At 47.5% G+C, this 8,550-nt stretch overlaps 1 non-coding gene across 1 annotated transcript; it reads right to left on the reverse strand.

Annotated features, from left to right (window-relative positions):
• Positions 1–7,205: 7,205 nt before the first annotated feature.
• Positions 7,206–7,279, reverse strand: trnan-auu (transfer RNA asparagine (anticodon AUU)). The gene has a single exon. It is a non-coding gene; the product is annotated as a tRNA-Asn (tRNA).
• Between the last annotated feature and the right edge of the window lie 1,271 nt (positions 7,280–8,550).

Consider the following 8,550-nt stretch of genomic DNA (forward strand, 5'->3'; position numbering starts at 1 on the left):
TTGTAGCCAACGAGCTGGATGTAGAAGGAAGCGCTGCAAAAAGGAGAGCGGTCCTCCTCACAATCTGTGGGGCACCGACCTACAGCCTCATGAAGAATTTTCTGGCTCCGTTGGAACCCACAGATAAGTCATATGAGGAGCTGTGTACAGTGGTTCGGGAGCATCTTAACCCGAGGGAGAGCGTGCTGATGGAGAGGTATCGGTTCTACACGTGCCAGCGATCTGACGGTCAGGAAGTGGCGAGCTACGTCGCCGAGCTCATGCAACTTGCAGGACAATGTGAGTTTGATGGCTGCCCGGAGCAAATGCTCAAAGACTTTTTTGTACTGGGCATTGGCCAAGAGACCATCCTGCGAAAAATTTTGACTGTAGAGACACCGACCCTCAATAAGGCCATTGCAACAGTACAGGCGTTTATGTCCACCAGTGATAACACCCAACAAATCTCTCAGCACACAAGTGCTAGCAATGTTCATAAATTAACTGGAAATGTGTTTGCGAGCAGAAATGTACAGGGCAGAAGCCACGAGTTTATAACTTCCAGCAGGGCTCAGGTTATCCAGATGACTCAGAGTCCCCAACAAAGAATAAATGCAAGGCAATTCACAGCTTGTTGGCGTTGTGGAGGCATCCATTCAGCCTTTTCATGACGCTTCAAAGGGTATGTTTGCAAGTGCTGTAGAACAATGGAGCACCTCCAATGAGCTTGCAAACGAGCTACAAGCTCTGCAAAACCTGCTAACCACCACGTGGCGGAGGAAGATTGGTCCATGGTGGATCAAAGCAATTTAGAGCCTTCGAGAGAGGAGGCAGATGCTGAAGTACACGGGGTGCACACATTTTCGACGAAATGTCCACCTATTATGCTGCACGTAAAATTGAATGGCTTAGCCGTAGCCATGGAACTGGACACTGGCGTCAGCCAATCCATCATGAGTAAAAAGATGTTTGAGAGACTGTGATGCAACAAGCCATTCAGCTCAGCCCTGAGCCACATCCACACGAAACTGAGAACATACTCCAAAGAGCTTATCACTGTCCTGGGCAGCGCCATGGTCAAGGTCACCTACGAGGGCATGGTGCATGAACTGCCACTCTGGATTGTCCCGGGCGATGACCCCACAGTGCTTGGAAGGAGCTGGCTGGGCAAAATCCTCTGGAACTGGGATGACATCCGAGCGCTATCACATGTCGATGAGGCCTCATGTATCCAGGTTCTTAAAACATTTCCTTCCCTTTTTGAGCCAGGATTTGAAAACTTTTCCGGGGCGAAGTTGCGGATCCACTTGATCCCAGAGGCTCGACCCATTCACCACAAGGCGCGAGCAGTACCTCACATGATGAGGAAGAGAGTGGAAATTGAGCTGGACAGGCTGCAACTCGATGGCATCATCTCCCCAGTGGAATTCAGCGAGTGGGCCAGCCCGATTGTCCCAGTACTCAAAAGTGATGGCACAGTCAGGATTTGCGGCGATTATAAAGTAACTATTAATCGTTTCTCGCTACAGAACCAATACCCGCTACCTAAGGCAGACGACCTAATTGCGACGCTGGCAGGAGGCAAGACGTTCACCAAGCTCGACCTGACTTCGGTTACATGACACAGGAAGGCCAGGCTCACCCAGCAGCCCTGCAGGGCTAACAACACGCCAGCCCAGCGAGGGCACAGCCAGCACACCAGAACAGACATTTGTACCGAGGCAGTCCACCAGGGAAAGAAAGGCTCCCGACCGCCTCACCTTGTAAATACTTTTCACTTTGACTTTGCAGGGAGTGATGTTGTGTAACTGTAAAGCATGCACTCCCATGTTCCGCCACCAGGGAGCTCATCCCCTGAAGTCCCAAGGGATCCCTTGGGAGCACTATATATAAGCCGGCCCCTGAGGCCTGTTCCTCACACTGGAATGTCTTATTAAAGACTGAGGTCACTGTTACTTTAATCTCTCTGTGTGCAGCCTCATCTGTGTGAGGAACACAATAGTGGTGAGCACCATCTTGAACCGTTGCAGTCCGTGTGGTGAAGATGCTCCCACAGAGCTGTTAGGGAGGGAGTTCTAGGCTTTTAACCCAGTGACGATGAAGGAACGACCGATATATTTCCAAGTCAGGATGGTGTGTGACTAAATCTAACAATGGCTGGTGTCACAGGCACCAAATATTTTAAAGCAAGGTCTTAAAATGCTGTATGTAAAATGGGAAGGGATAATAATTCATGACATGCAAAGCCTGTTTAAAATGGAACTGTATAAAATAAATGTGAATATTTTTCTGCCTGACAGGGTTTTGGAAGCAGATTTAAAATTAACTTTCCAAAGGGAAATATCGTTGAAAAAGAAACATTTGCAGGGTGCTGAGGAATGGGACTAATTGGAAATTTCTTTCACAGAGGCAGCACAGTTAACAACATATGAAATCAGAGAAGTAGTAGGCCATACGGCCCCTCAAGCCTGCTCCACCATTTAATAAGATCATGACTGATCGTTGATCTCAACTCCACGTTCCCCGCTCGATCTTCCGATCCCTTGATTCCCCGAGACTCCAAAAATCTATCTTACGCAGCCTTGAATATATTCAGAGTCTCAGCATCCACAGGCCTGTGGGGCAGAGAATTCCACAGATTCATAACCCTCTGAGTGAAGAAATTCCTTCTCATCTCTGTCTTAAATGGTCGACCCCTTAACCTGAGACTGTGCCCCCTGGTTCTCGACACTCCAGCCCGGGGAAACAACCTCCCAGCATCTACCCTGTCAATCCCCATCAGAATATTGTGTGTTTCAATGAGATCACCTCTCATTCTTCTCAACTCCGGAGAGTACCGGCCCATTCTGCACAATCTCTCACTTCAGACAGTCCTCTCACCCTAGGAATCAATCTAGTGAATCTCTGTTGTACCTCCACCCAGGCAAATATTTCCTTCCTTAAATAAGGAGACCAAAACCATGCGCAGTACTCCAGGTGTTGTCTCACCAGGGCACTGTCCAATTGTAGCAAGACTTCCTTACTCTTGTACTGTGGGCTATATATTAGGTACTTTGGGGCGAGTGCCCTGTTTTTTTGCTGATTCGACGGTTGTATAAAAAGTTATTAAAATTTGACAGTTGCTCGGGAAACATATTTGTATTTCCTTCAGTGTACTCCTTACTCTTCAAGGGCTAGATTTTCCCCAAGCAGTTTTGTCGGCGCACTGACCTCAAGCGCACTGACTTTGCTCACTGGAAACGGTGCGGGGAAAAACTCGCCCCTTCCTGGCCGCTGTGTACAGTCCCCGGAGTCCTGGCGTGGTGCCGATGGTGAAGTGGGGGGCGGAGCCAAATGCCTGCGCCGAAAACACTGCCGACACCTTCGCGCATGGGCAGTAGGGAGAGAAAACTTGGCACTCTGCCATTTTTAAACAGTGTCAAACCCGATGAAAAGCACCGCAGCTTCTAAGCTTCTCTGGTCGCTCGGCTGGCTCTCCCCCCGTCCCTCCCCGATAAAACGCACAGCTCCAGCAGCTGCAACTTCTCTGGTCCACAAGCTCACACTTCTCCGGTGTGTCTTCCCTCCCCTATCCCAGGGATATCGGGACCGAGTGTAATGGAGCCAAGTTTGCTGATGATACAAAGATGGGTGGGAAAGCAAATTGTGACACAGCAAAGTAAATTTCAATTCCGGAAGAACAATATGGAAAAGTACAGTGACCTCGACGTGATATAAACACGCAACCTTCTGATCTGGAGTCAGACACACTACCGTTACACCACGAGGTCTATAGTGCAGTGTGCCCATGTTTGTATACATGAAGGTTCCTGAAACACAGTTTCATTTACCCTGCATTGGTGCAATGAAAGGGCTTTAAAATCCCCGGCCTCTCCCACCGTGGGTCAGACAGCATCAGAAGCAGTGCCCACCTGTCACTCACCCTCTCACGCCCGCTTTCATCACCTGCTGCCCACGGACTGCAGCAAATCCAGTTCATCATCATCATAGGCAGTCCCTCGAAGCGAAGATGACTTGCTTCCACGCCAAAAAATGATGAGTTCACAGGTGTTTCAATGATGGACCTAATATTCCAGGTCCCGAGCTGCATGTTGAAGGGTGGAAGATGCCTGTGCGTGGATTTTTTTAACGTGTGGTGACCGTTGCACCCCAGCCATCACACGGGCTTGACAGAGCGAGGTCTTGGTCCAGTGGCAAGGGTTATCCAAGACGACTGGAGACCAGCTCTGCTGCACGGACTCAGTGCCCACATATCGCAGTGTGGGCTGGCCCGTGCTGACCCTGGGCCCCTGGCCCTGAACTCACACCACCCCTGGGCCCCGATCACATCCCTCCACAGTCTCTCACTGCTCCTGCTGCACCTGCCCACGCTCCAATCACCGACCTGAACTTTGATGACATCACTCTTCGCTGCCGTCGCCCTCCTGCACCAGCTCGCGCTGTACCTTGCCGTGGTACACCACCACGCTGCTCCCAGGCCACCGCTCACCGCTCCTTTTATGGCCCCGACCTGCCGCTGGTGTTCTCACGCAGGTCGGGGCCTCCACACTGCTCCCAGCAAATCCAGTTACACGCCGTGTCACCGCACAATTCTCAGCTGTGATTGTAAGCTGACTATATTTAAAGCTGTCGCAGAGGCTGCAAGCAGTGTTCCCTGGTAGTCTAGTGGTTAGGATTTGGTGCTCTCACTGCCGTGACCTGGGTTTGTTTCCTGGTCAGAGAAAGCATTTTTACAGAGCAAATTGACAAAAATAATTCAAGTCTGCGAAATAATGAATAATTGTTTCAATCATCATTAATCGACCCACATGTGTTGCACACTGAAGAAAATACAAATATGTTTGCTGAGCGACTGTCGAATTTTAATAACTTTTCACACAACCGCAGAATCAGAGGAAAAACAGGATATTCGGCCCATAGTACCAAATATATAGCCCATAGTACAAGAGTAAGGAAGTCTTGCTACAATTGTACAGGGCCCTGGTGAGACCACACCTGGTGTACTATGCACAGTTTTGGTCTCCTTATCTGAGGAAGGATATACTTGCCTGGGAGGTGGTAAAACAGAGGTTCACCAGATTGATTCCTGGGATGAGAGGACTGTCTTAAGGTGAGAGATTGTGTAGAATATGCCGATACTCTCTGGAGTTCAGAAGAATGAGAGGTGATCTCATTGAACCGGACAATATTCTGAAAGGGATTGACAAGGTAAATGTTACGAAGCCTGGCTAACCCAGTCGGTAGAACATGAGACTCTTACTTGCAGGGTGGTGGGATCGAGCCCCAACATTGGGCGATTACTTTTCCTGAAACTTTTATGTTGCTTTCAGAGGAAAACATCATTAATGAACCCATGATCTTCTTTTGCACAATGAAAAGAATGCGAACTGAGGGAGCGTTGATAATTTAATCAAATAATGAAAGCAGCGCCTGAGATAACTCGGCCATCCTTACTGTTCGATGCTGAAGTTGCAAGTTATTACTCTGGAACGTTTCAGACCGGGCACTTATTCACTGTTGCTGGAAGGCCCAGTGACCGGGATACTCTCTTCCCCCGGAGTTTTCCTGAGCCTGTGCTCGTTGCACGGGGAGCTGTTGCCTGGGTCCGAGGTAGCTTGCATCCCAGGGATGGACAATAACCCTCTGAGCTCTGGAACTGGGGAAGAGCGAATAATTAATGAGTTGTTTGCAGGTTTCAAATACAGCTTAGAGCTGCTGGTATAAACCGATCGTGCTGTTTCTCAGAATGAAATAAATGTGAATAGATAGCTGAAACTTCAACAACTGAACTTCAATATTTCATGAAACTTTAATCCTTGAAGAAGTTTTATCCCCGATCTGATTTTATACAATCTGTATTTGAGGAGACTGGTTTTAAATGTTCATTGCTCATGCAACAACGTGTCCAAAACAGCTTTTATTCAATTTTATTGCAGACACGTTTTTGCTTGAGAAATAATGTTTCTGCCCAGGCTTGAACCAGGAACTTTTCACGTGTGAGGGAAATGTGATAACCACTACACGACAGAAACTGCTGCTTAGCTCAGCGCCCAGAGAGGAGTGTTCAGCAACAAGCTGAAATGCTCAAACCCTCTCTCTGCAAAAAGTTTCTTTCACAAACATTTCTCTGACCTGAACTGCACCAAACAACAATGTTCTCCTTTCAAAGTCATTAAACTCCCCAATTTCCACGTCTGCAATTTTAAGGACAAGGACTGAAAGCGCTTTGCGATCAGAAAATTGCAGGAAACCCCTGTGGTTAATGACAGGGCTTTTGATGGTTGATTTCCATACACACCTTGTGTTATGTATTTAACCCTTGGCCACCTGTATCACACCACCACCAGAGGGCCTACCTGTTGGAGTCCCAAGGGATCCCATGAGGTACCTGCACTCTGGAGTCTTACTACAGGAGCTAAGGTCACAATTACTCATTGTTCACAGTACTCAGTTTCATCCTTTATTATGAGCGTATCAATTGGCAACGAGACAATGAACAACCACGTGAAAATGCAAAGACCAGTTGGTATCCTGGAGAAGTTCTCAGAAGTGGACAATTGCGAAGCCTTCGTGGAGAGACTTCGTGGCCAACGAGCTGGAAGGGCACGTAAACGCTGCCAAATGAAGGGCGATTGTCCTTACCTTCTGTGGGGCAACAATCTATGGCCTCATGAAGAATCTTCCAGCTCTGGTGAAACCAACAACTAAATCCTTTGAAGAATTGTGTACGCTGGTCCGCGAGCATCTAAATCCTAAATAAAGCGTTCTGATGGCGAGGTATCGGTTCTACACGTGCCAACGGTCGGAGGGCCAGGTAGTGGCGAGCTATGTCATCGAATTAAGGCGCCTCGCAGGACATTGCAAATTTGACGGATTCCAAAACGAATGCTGAGAGACTTTTTGTGCTTGGCATTGGACATGAGGTAATCCTTCGCAAACTGTTGACTGTTGAAACTCAGAATCTGAGCAAAGCCACAACGATAGGTCAGACAATTTCCACCATTTCCTTTAAACCCAATAACGTAATTTATTTCTGGTGGACTGGATGGAGGAACATGATCCATGCAAAAAATTGTTATTACATGAAATGAATGTTCCGAAAAGTATTGGAGTGGGAACTCACTGGATAGCAGCACAGCTGGCAATGTTTGCAGAATATATTCGTGCAGCCAAAACGCACAATGACAACCTGGAATTGTGCAGCACCAAATAACAGTTTAATGCTTTGCTCCTGGGTGGGCTCGAACCACCAACTTTTTGGTTAATAACCAAACGCACTAACCGATTGCGCCACAGAGACTAACTTAAATGTACATTGCAAGACATCCCAAACCAGTGTGTCAGTCAGTTAAAGCTTCAGATTGCTCCGACCGGTATGGAACTTGTCCACTCTCAGTTGTAGTTTTCCCAAATAAATGGAGGGACATTCATTGTGGATGCAAGGAAGCAGTCTGGTGCCGCACACTGCAGACACTTCCATGTCACCGCCAACCAGCTCTCCCACAACCGGTGTGATCTACCTTCCAGCCTTCCGGTGCCTTGTCTGTGACGAAGTATTCTGATTGTCCCGAAGCCAGTCTTATGTTTTAATTCATTTTCATCTCCTGACTGCAGATATTCCTGTGATTCAACTCAAAAAAATACTGACAGGGACAGTTGGATTCATCATATCTTTGCTTGGTGAAATTGCAAAGATTGAAAGTGACGCACATCAACCCCAAACCTCGTCATCGACTCACTAACCGCTACACGCTGCTCCCGTGAGATGGAAGCCCAGTTGCTGTTTCAAGCTTGAATGCAGGTACAAGCAGAACTCATTCAAAGAAAGTCTAAGTCCCTGAGGCATCTGATTATTTGCACCGAATTCCTTCGCAATGAGTTGAGGTTCGTGTGGGGTGATTTGGTCACATCTTTCCCCACACTACAACACTTCAAACATAACTCAACGGCTGTAAAGTGCTTTGGGGCGACATGAGTTCCTGAAAGGCACTGCAGAAATGTAAGTCCTTCTTTGCAAAAGTTCGATGCAATTTCAAAATTTGCGGCAGAATAGTGGGCTCGGCCGGGATCTCTCGCAAATTTCAATTAACAAGCCAGAAACGAGAATCATACCCCTTGACCAACGAGCTAACTTTTTGACAAACCTGGAGATCAGGTGTAACTTTTATAAAAGCATTTTTTGTGTGTAGCTAATCTTGGCAGAAGGAGCACATGGGACCGAATCAGTGACTTTTCTTTTTCGAACTGTCTTCTGAAGCGCCGCACGGTCCCACTCCGACAGTCAATGAGCTGTTGGGACGTTAGTGTATCCAGGCTGTGGGTGGCCACCCCAAGCGCAGCAGAAGAGTTTCTGCATTAGTTCTGGGTGGGGACAATATTTCCCCTTCTCTCTTCCACTTGTCTCTATCCCTCTGCTTTGTTTTCTGTATTTATTCCCCGGTCTCATTTTATGTGTTTAAAAGGGAACAAAAGATGAAGTGGGCGACACTCTGGAACAATTTCTCTCACTCAAATATATCTATTAAGTGAAGTGAAATAAAGAGCAATTAAAGAATAAGGGAGAAGCCACTG

Source organism: Pristiophorus japonicus, unplaced genomic scaffold (genome assembly GCF_044704955.1).
Source record: "Pristiophorus japonicus isolate sPriJap1 unplaced genomic scaffold, sPriJap1.hap1 HAP1_SCAFFOLD_52, whole genome shotgun sequence".
NCBI lineage: Eukaryota > Metazoa > Chordata > Chondrichthyes > Pristiophoridae > Pristiophorus > Pristiophorus japonicus.